Source organism: Bombina bombina, chromosome 6 (assembly GCF_027579735.1).
Source record: "Bombina bombina isolate aBomBom1 chromosome 6, aBomBom1.pri, whole genome shotgun sequence".
NCBI lineage: Eukaryota > Metazoa > Chordata > Amphibia > Anura > Bombinatoridae > Bombina > Bombina bombina.
The window spans coordinates 936,646,274-936,660,349 of NC_069504.1; positions in this window are offsets into that span (position 1 = coordinate 936,646,274).

Genomic DNA, 14,076 nt, shown 5'->3' on the forward strand with positions numbered 1-14,076 from the left:
CAATTACTGCCTCAATGCGGTGTGGCATGGAAGCTATCAGCCTGTGTCACTGCTGAGGTGTTATGGAAGACCAGGATGCTTCAATAGCGGCCTTCAGCCCTTCTGCATTGTTTGGTCTCATGTATCTCATCTTTCTCTTGGCAATGCCCCATAGATTTTTTATGGGGTTCAGGTCAGGCGAGTTTGCTGGCCAATCAAGCACAGTAATCCCATGGTCATTGAACCAGGTTTTGGTACTTTTGGCAGTGTGGGCAGGTGCCAAGTAATGCTGGAAAATGAAGTCAGCATCCCTATAGCGCTCATCTGTGGAAGGAAGCATGAAGTGCTCCAAAATCTCCTGGTAGACGGCTATGTTGACTCTGGACTTAATGAAGCACAGTGGACCAACACCAGCAGATGACATGGCACCTAGAATCAACACAGACTGTGGAAACATCAGACTGGACTTCAAGCATCTTGCAGTGTGTGCCTCTCCATTCTTCCTCCATACTCTGGGTACTTGTTTTCCAAATGAGATGCAAAATTTGCTCTTATCAGAAAAGAGGACTTTGGACCACTGAGCAACAGACCAGGTCTGTTTTTCTTTAGCCCAGGTAAGACGCTTCTGACGTTGTTTGTTGTTCAGGAGTGGTTTGACAAGAGGAATATGACATTTGAAGCCCATGTCCAGGATCTGTCTGTGTGTGGGGGCTCTTGATGCACTGACTCCAGCCTCAGTCCACTTCTTGTAAAAGTCCCCATCACTTTTGAATGGCCTTTTCCTGACAATCCTTTCCAGGTTGCGGTCATTCCTGCTGCTTGCGCACCTTTTTCTTCCACACTCTTCCCTTCCACATAACTTTCTATTAATGTGCTTTGATACAGCACTTTGGGAACATCCAACTTCTTTTGCAATTACCTTTTGAGGCTTTCCCTCCTTATGGAGGGTGTCAATGATGGTTTTCTGCACAACTGTCAGGTCAGCAGTCTTTCCCATGATTGTGATTCCTACTGAACCAGACTGAGAGACCATTTAAATGCTCAGGCACCCTTTGCAGGTGTTATGGCTTAATTAGCTGATTAGAGTGGGACACTTTGAGCCTAGAATATTCTACCTTTTCAGAATATTCTAATTTTCTGAGATTGTGGATTTGGGGTTTTCATGAGCTGTAAGCCATAATCATCACAATTATGACAAATCATGGCTTGAACTATCTTGTTTTGCATGTAATGAGTCTATCTCATATATTAGTTTCACCTTTTAAGTTGCATTAGTGAAATAAATTAACTTTTGCACAATATTAAATTTTTTTGAGTTTCACCTATATATATTATTATTTTTATTTTTTTCCTCATCAGCCAGTGAGTGAGTTGCACATACTGGTCATTTTATATATATTGACTTTCAAAGGACATGAAACACCCTGGAATTTAAATACAAATTGTCTGTTTTTTGGTACCAATTAACATGTAAGCTAAGAATTAAAACTTTCTGAATACATCATCCTTGTTTTTTGCAATTGTTTTTAAAAGGATGTGAAACTCAAAATTTTTATTTTACAATTTAGATGGATCAAGCAATTTTAAGCAACTTTCTAATTTACTTCTATTATAAAATTTTCTTTATTCTCTTGGTATCTTTATTTAAAAAAACAGGAATATAAGCTTAGGTGCCAGCCCATGTTTGGTTCAGTACATTGGATAGGACTTGCTGAGTGGTGGCTACATTTAGCCACCAATCAGTGAGCGCTACCCAGATACTCAACCAAAAATGGGCTGGCTCCTATGTTTACATTCCTGCTTTTTAAAATAAAGCTAATAAGAGAACAAAAAAAAAAAAATAATATGAGTAAATGAGAAAGTTGCCTAAAATGTCATGCTCTATCTGAATTTAATAGCTAAACTCCATCCACCATTTAGCTTATTTGTTGCTGGAAAAGGCTAACGGTCCCTTTCATTTTGTTAACATTGTTTTAAAGTAACCTTTAAAAATTCTCTTATCAACTCGGCTGAAGCCAGTTATATGTATAATATAAATACAATTCAGAGCAAAATTACAGAAAAAGTGCAAAATTAAACATCAAAGTATATTACAAAGTGTTTTTTTTTTTTTTTTAAATCTTGCAAAATGTATTATGGTATAGTACAATCTAAATATTTGTTATGTACTTTTAACATCGTTTTAAAGGGACACTGAACCCAAATGTTTTCTTTTGTGATTCAGATAGAACATGCCATTTTAAGCAACTTTCTAATTTATTTCTATTATCAATTTTTCTTCGTTCTCTTGCTATCTTTATCCACCAATCAGCAAGAACAACCGAGGTTGTTAACCAAAAATGGGCCGGCATCTAAACTTAGATACCAAGATACCAAGAGAATGAAGAACATTTGATAATAGGAGTAAATTCGAAAGTTGCTTAAAATTGCATGCTCTATCTGAATCACAAAATAAAAAAATTTGGGTTCAGTGTCCCTTTAAGTACTGGAGTTAAGAAACACTGAAATAGATCATAGAATGTGCGGCTGATTTTCAATGTTGCAACTTCAGACAAATTTATTGTTTTGAAACATTAGTTCAATTACACAAATGCTTAAAGTACAGGGCAATATCATACATCTTATTTTTGTACACCATGTCTACGATTTCTAAACATATAGGACATTTGAAAAGGGATTAAAAAGTAAAATAATTTCCAACAGCATGGAACTTCACACTTTTATATTAAACAGAAATAATATGTAGCGCTTGATTTCTTTACTTCACAATGTGTGAGCATTATTTAACATTGTAAAAATTATATTTGAATTATTCTGCATACTATTCATGTGTTTGTTTCATCTTAGATAATTACTATTATTTTGTTCCAAAAGCTGAAAACAGTTTCTTTTAAGCTTGGATTAAATATTATTTGCCTTTTGACTTTAGAAATAAGAATCCACATTTTTTTCCAAACACTGAGTTCAATTATTATTTGAATAAACAGTTATCTCTCTGTGAAAGCTACTTTAATGAAAAACTGTAATTTCAAACCTTAATCTCATTTTTATAGGAAATACCTATTGAGAAAAGTTACCTTGTATGTAACTGGTGCTGTTTTATGTGAAAGAGTAATCTATTTGCATTCTAGTGTGCTCTGATTTGTGGGCATTTGTAACAGCTGCAGATTTAGTTTAATGAACAAAAAGCGAGGATAATCAGCTGAGGCTGTTCAGCATCCTTAGGAGCTTAAACTGTTAAATGTAGTTAATGAAATTATGCATATTTTAGTACTTTAAGGGAAATCTTTACAAAGCTATGAACAAAAATATAAACAAGGGAAATGGATACTTAAGATCTAAAGAACATTTAATAGATAGCTTTATGTTTATTCATATACTACTGAGTAACATTCAGACAATTAATTCTTAACGCTTTAATATAAAAAAAAAATATGTGGGGTATATTTTTCTTGTATAATATCTTTTTATTTTATATAAAATTTATATTTTAGAAACAATAAATATATGATGACATTTCTTTCACTGAAAAAAAATAATATTCCATGTAATAAAATTAATTAGAAATGCAGAGAGGATTTTGGTAGCATAACATTAGTGTTTAAACAATTTTCTATTTATTTGCTTTAATGCTGAATATAGATAACTAGTCCTAAAGCCATTCACACGGGCCATTTTTTGCAGGGTACAGCGGTCCCACCCCTTGCGCTCTCTACCTCTCTTTTGCTCTCTCTCCCCCCTCTCTTTTGCGCTTTCTCTCCAGTCTCCACCTCTCTTTTGAGCTCTCTCTCCCCCTCTCTTTTGAGCTCTCTCTCCCCCCTCTCTTTTGCGCTCTCTCTCCCCCCTCTTTTGTGCTCTCTCTCTCCCCCCTCTTTTGCGCTCTCTCTCTCTCCCCCTCTCTTTTGCACTTTCTCTCCCCCTCTCTTTTGTGCTCTCTCTCTCTCTCTCACCCCTCTCTTTTGCGCTCTCTCTCCCCCCTCTCTTTTACACTTCCCTCTCTTTTGCACTCTCTCTCTCTTCCCTTCTCTTTTGCTCTCTCTCTCTCCCCCTCTCTTTTGCTCTCTCTCCCTCCTCTATTTTGCTCTCTCTCTTTCTCTCTCTCCCCTCTCTTTTGCTCTCTCTCTCCATCCCTCTCTTTTGCTGTCTCTCTTCCCCTCTCTTTTGCTCTCTCTCCCCTCTCTCCTTCCCTCTCTCTCTCTCGCCCCCCCTATCTCTCTCTCTCTCTCTCTCTCTCTCTCTCTCTCTCTCTCTCTCTCTCTCTCTCTCTCCCTCTCTCTCTCTCTCTCTCTCTCCCTCTCTCTCCCCCCTCGCTCTCTCTCTCTCTCTCTCTCTCTCTCTCCCTCTCTCTCCCCCCTCGCTTTCTCTCTCTCTCTCTCTCTCTCTCTCTCTCTCTCTCTCTCCCCCTCTCCCCTCTCTCTCTCCCCCCTCTCTCTCCCCTTCTCTCTCTCTCCCCCTCTTTCTCTCACCCTCTTTCTCTCACCCCTCTCTCTCTCCACCTTCTCTCTCTCTCCCCCCTCTCTCTCTCTCCCCCCTCTCTCTCTCCCCCCTCTCTACCCCTCTCTCTCTCCTTCTCTCTCTCTCTCCCTCCCGCTCTCTCTCTCCCTCCCCCTCTCTCTCCCTCCTCCTCTCTCTCCCCCCTCTCTCTCTATCCTCCCCCTCTCTCTCTCCCCTCTCTCTCCCCCCCTCTCTTTCTCTTTCCCCCTCTCTCTTTCTCCCCTCTTTTGATCTCTCTCCCCTTTCTTTTGCTCTCCCTCCCCCTCTCTTTTGCTGTCTCTCTCCCTCTCTTTTGCTCTCTTTATCTCCCCTCTTGATCGCTCTCTCCCCTCTTGATCTCTCTCTCACCTTTCTTACGTCTTCCCTACCCCCTCTCTCCCCTCTTTTGAGCTGTTTTGAGCTCTCAGTCTGCACAGCCTTTCAGGGGCCTGCCCGGCCCCGCCCCCATCATGGCCCTGCCCCGCCCCCTTCACAGACCTCCACATGCGGCCACGCCCCCTTCACGGAACTGCACGCTCAGCCACACCCCCATCTACACCCAGTCACGCCCACTTCTGCTCGCACCGCAGATCAGGTAGAGACTGTAAGGCCAGGTGTGTTTGTCCTCGTGCTGTCTCTACTGCGCATGACAGCTTCGGACAAACACACTTGGCCTTTTATAGTATAGGATGGATCAGCCTCAAAGGATAACTAAAAAAGCTAAGATTTGCCTGAAACTTAAAGGAAAATGAATATGAACCCCAAAGATGTTTTTTTAGAATTCATATAGAGCTTGCAATTTTAAACAACTTCCTTACTTACTATTATCAATTTCCTTTGTTCTTTTGGTATCTTTTGTATAACAGCAGGGACATTTTCTTAGGAGTTGGGCCATTTCTGAATCACTATATGGCAGAAATTTTGCAAGAATGTTATTCATTTCCACTAGATGGCAGCAGTATTTCCTGTATAGTACTCTAGATGCATTCCTAGGTATCTCTTTAACAAAGAATATCTTTGAAATGAAGGAAAATTGATAATAAAAGTAAAATTGGAAACTTTTTAAAATGGTATGGCAATAAAAAAAAAAAATCAAGAAACTTTCCAATTACTTCTATAAACCTAATTAATCTATTAATCCCTGAACCGTAAAACCCCCACATCACAATAAACCTATTTAACCTATTAACTTTTAAACCACCAAATCCCCACATCGCAATAAACCTGATTAACTCAATAACCCCTAAACCACCAAAAAAAAACCACAACACAATAAACCTAATTAATATATTAACCCCTATACCACAAACCCCCTACAATGCAAATAACTAATTTAATTACTAAGCCCCCTAACCTTATACCCCCTAAATTAACCCCAATTACTACAAAATTACAATTAAACTAAAAAAAACTAACATTAAATTATAAAAAATAAAAGTCTAACATTACAGAAAAAAATAAACAAAATTATCAAAAATAAAAAAGTAGTACCTAATCCCTATGAAAATAAAAAAGTCCCCCCAAAATAAAAACACCCCCTAATCTAAACTACCAATAGCCCTTATAAAGGCCTTTTGTAGGGCATTGCCCTAAGTTAAACAGCTCTCTTACCTCTAAAAAATACTATGTCCCCCCTAACAGTAAAACCCCCCACCCTTCCAAACCCTCCCAAATAAAAAACCTAACAATAAAAAAACTAAACTACCCATTGCCCCTAAAGTTTCATTTGTATGAGCATTGCCCTTAAAAGGGAATTCAGCTCTTTTACTGCCCTTAAAAGGGCAATCAGCTCTTTTTCAAGCCCAAAAACCCTCATCTAAAAAAACACCCCAAAAATTAAAATAAAAAAGCCTAAAACCAAGACCTAAATAAGCACTCACTGTTCCTGAAGTCAGGCGGGGAAGGTCTTCTTCCTGGCGGCTCCATCATTTCTATCTTCATCTGAAGCAAAGGCGGTGCGGAATTGTCTTCCCCAATGTCTGGATCCTCAGCGGTGGATACCAACAGTGACGGTACTCAGAGACGGTCCTCGGCGGTGACTTTCCTCGGCAGGGTGGAGGCTCCTCTTCATGCGATTGTCAGCTGCACACTGAAGATTGAATTCAATATACCTCATACTTATTTGCGTACATTGCATTCCTATTGGCTGAAATTTTGCAATCAGCCAATAGGATTAGAGCTACTGAAATCTTATTGGCTGTATGAGGACCACCTCCAAGGACTGTCACCATTGAGGACCACCGCTGAGGATCCAGGCATCGGGAAACACAGCTCCAAAACTCAGCTCCCCAAACCTCTGCTCCGCCCTGCCCCGCTCGAAATCAGACATAAAAATATTGGCATAGACTGGGGCCATATTCAACCCCATTGCTGTTCCTGATGTCTGTAGGTAAAAATCACTTTAAAAAAAAGTAATTATGATGGAGACAGAAATCAATAAGTCATATCAAGTATTTAACCGGAGGTCCCTCATATTGTGCATTCAACAAAAGATGTTTTTTGACAGCCAACAGTCCCACATCATGAGGAATGATGGTGTAGAGACTGTTGACGTCTAAGGTAACAAGCATATCATCATATCAAACATCTCTTGTTGGTTGTACAATTTGAGGGACCTCCGGTTGAATACTTGCTATCAATTATTGATTTCTGTCTCCACCAGAATTACTTTTGTTTTGAAAGTGATTTTTACCTACAGATGGCAGGAACGGCAATGGGGTCGAATATGGCCCCAGCCTATGCCAATATTTTTATGTCTGAATTTGAGGACAGATTTATTTATGTGGGGGAGATGTCATCTCTGGTATTTTACCGTAGATACATAGATGACATCTTCCTCATCTGGCGGGGTGGCCTGGATAGTCTTCATATGTGGTTTGAAAACCTCAACCAGATGGATACAACTGTACGGTTTAATATTACACATGACACTGAGAGCATCAATTTTCCTGACCTTAATATTTTAACGGATAGGAATAAGATAGGCACTACACATTTTAAAAAAATCCCACAGACCACAACTCACTGTTGCAGGCAGATAGTTGCCATCCACCCGCATTGTTGAGAGTAATTGTAAAATCCCAGATGGTCAGAACAATCCGTAATAATACTAATCATGCAGTAGGGGTCTCTCAGTTAAAAGAAATGGGTGATAAGTTCTACCAGAGGGGTTATAAACAGATGATCATTGATCCTATATTGGACACTGTCCAAACATAAACTCAAGAGGAGTTGATCAATAAACAGAGGGAAGACAAGAATGCCAAGAGGATGATTATGGCCATAACATTTGGCCCAGGGACAGCCAAAACTGGCAAAATTCTCAGGAAACACTGGCCTATATTGGTTTTGGATCCTAAACTCAGATTTACTGAACAGTATACACCAATGGTGGGCTTTAGAAGGAGCACAAACCTGAGATCTGCTAGTCAATACGGATCCAAAACAGTGTTACCAAGATCAGACAAGGGTTAATGTGAAGGGCAGCTATAAGTAGACATGTTGTATAACTTGTAGTGGGCTGATAGCTAGCAAGAGATTTCATCACCCCCACATGAATAAAGTATATACCATCCAACACTCAATAACATGCACCACCCCACATGTGGTCTATCTGTTGGTCTGCCCATGCTTGAAATTCTATGTGGGAAAGATGAAGGGTTCACTCAGGAAACGAATGGCCAATCATAGGCTAGCCATAAGACAAGCTTTGGAGAAGGGCTACTCCGATCAACCAGTAGCACATCATTGTGCTGAAAATAGACACTCTGTGTCATCCATAAGATATACCTTGATTGACCACATTCCAAAATTGGATAGAGGTGGTAACCGGGACAAACTCCTATTGATTACGGAAGCATAGTGGATATACAGTCTAAGAAGTATTTTCCCGGGAGGATTAAATTCAGTACCAGATTTCAAGTGGCTGACATAATCTGTTACATACCAGGGGTGTGATAAGAGTGGGGTGGAGCTAACTGTCATGGGTGTACTAGTGATCTCTGGTGAGGTTGCCATCACACATAATATGACAGGGGGAGGCACTGCTTTGGCTGAGGGTATTGGCTAGCAGGGCACATTGATGGCCCACATATTCTACTGTAATATTTGTCCCTCTCTTTACTAGAGATAGCCACAGAGGTTGGAATCTGGGAGGTACACACTAAGGATCAACTACAGATTAATGACCCAGGGCCGTAGTTGGATGGCTTGCTATTCATGCTGGACCGATTAACTAAAACCATACTTATAAAAGTCAATATGAGAGAGGTTCTAAGTCTAGAATGTAGAACCAGTTTTTGACTGACATACTTAGATATTCAGAGTCTAATGTTTTTTTATGTTTACTTTTATTTTTATTATGATTGTCTTATTATGATTTTATTGCATTGCTAGTATTTCTGCTCATGAAGTAATGTGGCAATATTTCTACAAGAAATTAATTAACATGCATGTCTCTTTAGTTGTGTCACTAGGCATTCATATTTTGTGAGGGGTGTGTAATTTAGTAGCCTGGATTGAGGGGCTTTTTTACACTTATGTTGTTTAGGTTTAACAAATTAGGGTGTTTTTTCACACTAAGAATTATCACAATTTGTATATACTACTCAGTTTATATGCAATAGCAGGAGAGTTTATGTTACTTGGTTACCATGGTAACCTTATTTTGAAAATAGCTTAAGGGCTACATATTTGACTTATTCTTAATACCCAGATGTTTGTTATGTCACTTATCATTGTGTGCACAAGGGAACAGTGTAATATTAAGAAGGTTATGAAATTTGTATAAACATTATTAACAGATAACGATGAAACCAGAAGTGACGTCAGAAGGGCGCTTTTTTGAAAGGGAAGGGAGGTATGTTTGTGTCCTATATGCTTATTTGTTACACTATATATTGTGCTGTGGATGTATGTTTTGCACTCTTTGATCTGATGAAAGATCTCATTTTGACCTGAAACGTCATCCAATAAATTTGACACCTTTTTGTGAAAATCCTGTGAGTGTATCATTTTTTGCTTTAACTACTGATAACAATGCTACACCCAGGTGGCTGACCCAGGAGGGAGGATTCATTTTTTCATAGTATATATATATATTTTTATATATATATATATATATATATATATATATATATATATATATATATATATATATATATATATATATATAGTACATACTGACACTTTAAATAATTTAGCATTTAGCTGTATTTACCGAAAGGAAGTGTATGTTTAATTTTAAGATGAAAAGTGCAGGCATACAGTGTCAGTTTGTACATGATTTATATAACTGCTTATTATTTCAGTGCCAGTGTGTACATTATTTATACAGTAACTATGCATTGTTACTGTATAAATAATGTGTGGCCGGAGTTATGGAAATTGACGATCGCAACTTCCGAAAATCATATACGGGCATACTTAATAGAAATACACATATACGTCAGTGTCAATGAAACACTGCACGTTTGAGGAAAGCCATGCCTCTCGCTCACAGCAAATCGCATGTGTCGCTTGCGACTAACCATGCCCCTTGCTCGTGCCGTCTATGCAATTTAAATATTAAGTGTTTATATTATCTGACGCAGTTAGGAAAAAACAGTCTGTTAGGAAAAAACTACTTTTTTAGCAATATTAGCTATTGTATCTCAAAAGCTTTTTTAAAAGCTATAGAAAAGCCTGCTATTTTTATTTTTAAAAGCTTTTTTTAAAGCTTTAGTTGTCATCCAAAAAAAAAAAAAATGTTTAGACATTTTATCTCAAAAGCTTTTTTAAAAGCTACACAAAAGCAAGCTAATTAATTGTATAAAGCTTTTTTTATAGCTATAGTACATTGAATATATTTAGGAATGTAGTCTGTACATATAGGTTGATATTTGAACTGTAGTTTAATTTATATAAGGAAGTCCTTGCAAATAGGTGTTGCTACATATGTAGCCTATTTATATATATATATATATATATATATATACTGTATATTAAAAAAATATATAATATATTAAGGACAGTATTCTGTCTAAATATGGTTTATTATTATTACTTTAGTTTACATATACATTTATTAAATATATTTAGGACATCAGTTCATCAAAATAAGGTGATTCTACACCTGTAGCTTAATTTATATATAGATAAAAGCAGTTTTGTAAATACAGTGTTGATACATCTGTAGCTTTATTATATAAATAAATATTGTTGCTACAGCTGTAGCTTTATTATATATAATATATTTTGGATATATTTAGGACAGCAGTCCATCCAAATAAGGTTGTCACTATACCGGTCGGTTAAATATATATATATATATATATAAAACCATAACAGTTTATCCTACAAAAAGTACTGCACTCACCGGTCTTCATGAGCAAATTCAAATTTTATTTTCATCACATCAGCATAATCATGATAACATAGTCCCAAACGTTTTGGTACCAAACGGGCACCTTTTTCAATGAGTAAAGATAACCTGTGTCCCGATATCCTCTATTGAACTCCCACACCTACTCACCTAATATACCCTTCAGTGCAAATGAGACTTCCGGTGTTAACAAGGTGCAGCTCACATCACGCATCATCACTACTTCGGCAATCATCATTCGAGCGCATGGCTAATTTACATAGCCGCGCATACCCGTGACAAAAGTATTCATACTTCACTCTTGATTTCATTGCAATAGCGGTCAGGAGGGGCATCACCCCGGCAACATCAAGAAGTCTCTTATTATTATATACAGTTAAAACAAAATATACACAGTTCTAATATGTCTAGATTCTGCATGCGACCTAGCATATGGAGCCCTCTTTATTATTAAAAGTGTTAAAAAACATTAAAGTCCCTGCAACAATCTTGGCTATATATATAATCTATTCACTTCAAATCTCATAGCAGCATGATAGAAACTTATATTGCAGGCAACAACACATTCACTGATTCGAGTAATCAAAACATTTTTTGGCATGTGAACACTATAGTTTAAATGTCCGATGATACCAGGCTACATTACTCTCATGTTTTCAGAGCCCACCTAGATCGACAAATCATAGCAGGATCCGTTACAATCAGTTTATCATGAAATATATTTCTTGTGCAATACTGGAATTTTACCAAAATTGACATCTAACTCTTCTTGTTTTTTGTTTATGTTTTTTAAAAATAATAATTAGATGTACTACATAGTAATACATAAACTGAAAATACAAGATATTTTAGATATATCTGATTTGATCTTATTTATACTAAAGTTGATATCATCTGATCATCACAATGGCCCATATTTATCAAACCTTGTGGAACAGATCTCAGACTTGGAAACCAAACTGGCGGATCTTGAAGATAGATCGCGCTGGATCAGAGGCATCCCTGAAGAAGTATCCCCTGCTGAACTTCATAACTATCTCAACACCATCTTTAAAGATCTCCTGGGTACAACTTCAGAACAAGATCTTCTGATAGACAGAGCACATAGAGCCTTGCGCCCTCGCAATTCTGTGGATGATACACCAAGAGACGTTATTCTCCGTCTCCACTACTACACAGTGAAAGAGAGGATATTGAGGGCCTCTTTTAACAACAAACCACCTGAGGAGCCATATCAAAATCTACAAGTCTTTCCGGATCTTTCCCCACACACGCTAGCCAAAAGGAGAACCTTCCAACAATTCACGCAGACCCTGAGACAGCACAAAATAAAATACAGATGGGGTTACCCGGTTAAGTTATTTCTACAATACCAAGACCGTTCATATGTGATTGTCAGGGTTTAAGGTGCACTGTTTCCTTAATTAGAGATCAACCAATCATAACCTACTCACTCCCATAAAACACCTGATCACTAAGCACACCTTGCTTAGTATTTTGTTATTCTCCTCAGAGTAACACTGAGCCTCTCAGTTCTCTGTAAGTTTCTAAATTGAATCTTATCTCATCTACAACTGGAGTTATTTCTTTCAAGAACATTTTACTACGAATCTCCCAGTGTATTCCATCCTGTTACAACTTCTTCAATATTGGAAATCTAAGTTTGGGCAAGTACTTACATTTATTCAAGACTGTCTGTTATTTGTGGACTTACGCTACCTGTACCATCTTATGCGCTCATATGTTATTTTAAACAACCTTGTGGCTCCCATTAAGAATAACCGGTTATTGAAGTTCTAATCAGTTATAACTTATCTGTTCCGTTTCATTAACATTATCTTGTTTTCGGCTGCACCGGAGAATCGTGACGTCACACGCTGTCAGTCAGCCGGCTTCAGCGTGTCTCAACTCCTGCTGCACTCGCAGCGTACAGAACCCGGAAGTGTTTGTCACTACCTACCGCACTCACAGTTTGCAAGGTACAATACCTCGTTTGCATTATAACTTTATTTGCTGAATTTCTCTATTATGTGATTCTATTTAAATTACCTTGGATAAGACTTACTTGCTGTGTAAACAATTTCTTCATATTACGCATTCAATTATTAATTACTCCTTACTTATTCATTTGGAAAGTTTCACCTATTCCATAACCTCTTATATTTTACAAGCCTGTTATTCCAAGATTTATTTTGATATTATTCCTAATATTGCAGATTATACTATAGTGTGTATTTTATGCAGGGAATCATTAATCTTAGATTAACTGCACATATATCTATATGGGTTTACCAAGTAATAGTATTCTCATTTGATACTGTGCTACAAACCTATATCACATTTATTCATACTAAGCAGGCTTGAATCTTACATAATACTAAGCCTTAAAAGAAAATGGAACCTGCTGATATTCCCCAAGTAGTCTATAACCTGAGTCAAAAGGTAGACAAAATGGGACAGGCTATCCTGGACTTACAGCTTGAAAATCAGGTTCTCAGAGAACTAATAAAGGAGGTAAAAGAACAACAAACCCCCAGTTCTGAACCACAGATAAGCTTGCCAGAATTATATAATGGTGATAGGAAAACCTACAGGCAGTTTAAAAATGCTTGCTACTTGCTCTTTAATTTAAAACCAAAAACTTACCCCACTGACAGGGTAAGGGTTTTGTCCACAATATCATTTCTAAGATCCGAACCCAGAATTTGGGCAGATCATTTGTGTGAAACAAATGACCCTCTACTAGACTCACTAACAAATTTTTTTCAAGCTATGGATGAGCTATATAGAGATACTGATATTCAACTAACGGCTGAACAGAAGATGAGGAGCTTAAAACAAGGAAAAAAGACAGTGGAAGAATATACCACTGATTTTAAGCTTTACGCATCAGATTCAGCATGGAGCTTGGTTTCTCTCAGAAACCAATTTAGATTGGGATTGTCTGATCCCGTCAAGGATGAGCTAGCTCGTATAGAGCTTCCAAATACCTTGGATGCCTTAATGAAAGTAGCAACCCAAATCGACCGTAGGCTCAGGGAACGCAAAGCGGAACGTGGTCATTTTGATCCAACATTTAAAGCCACCACCTCCACCTATGCACATACAAAATCCCCTCCTACGGAGCATGTAACCCCCATGGAAATAGGAGTTATACGTGGACCATTAACTCCTGAAGAAAGGATAAGGAGAAGAACCAATCACCTCTGTATGTATTGTGCGAATCCCAGTCATACAGTTACGGACTGCCCAACACTACGAAA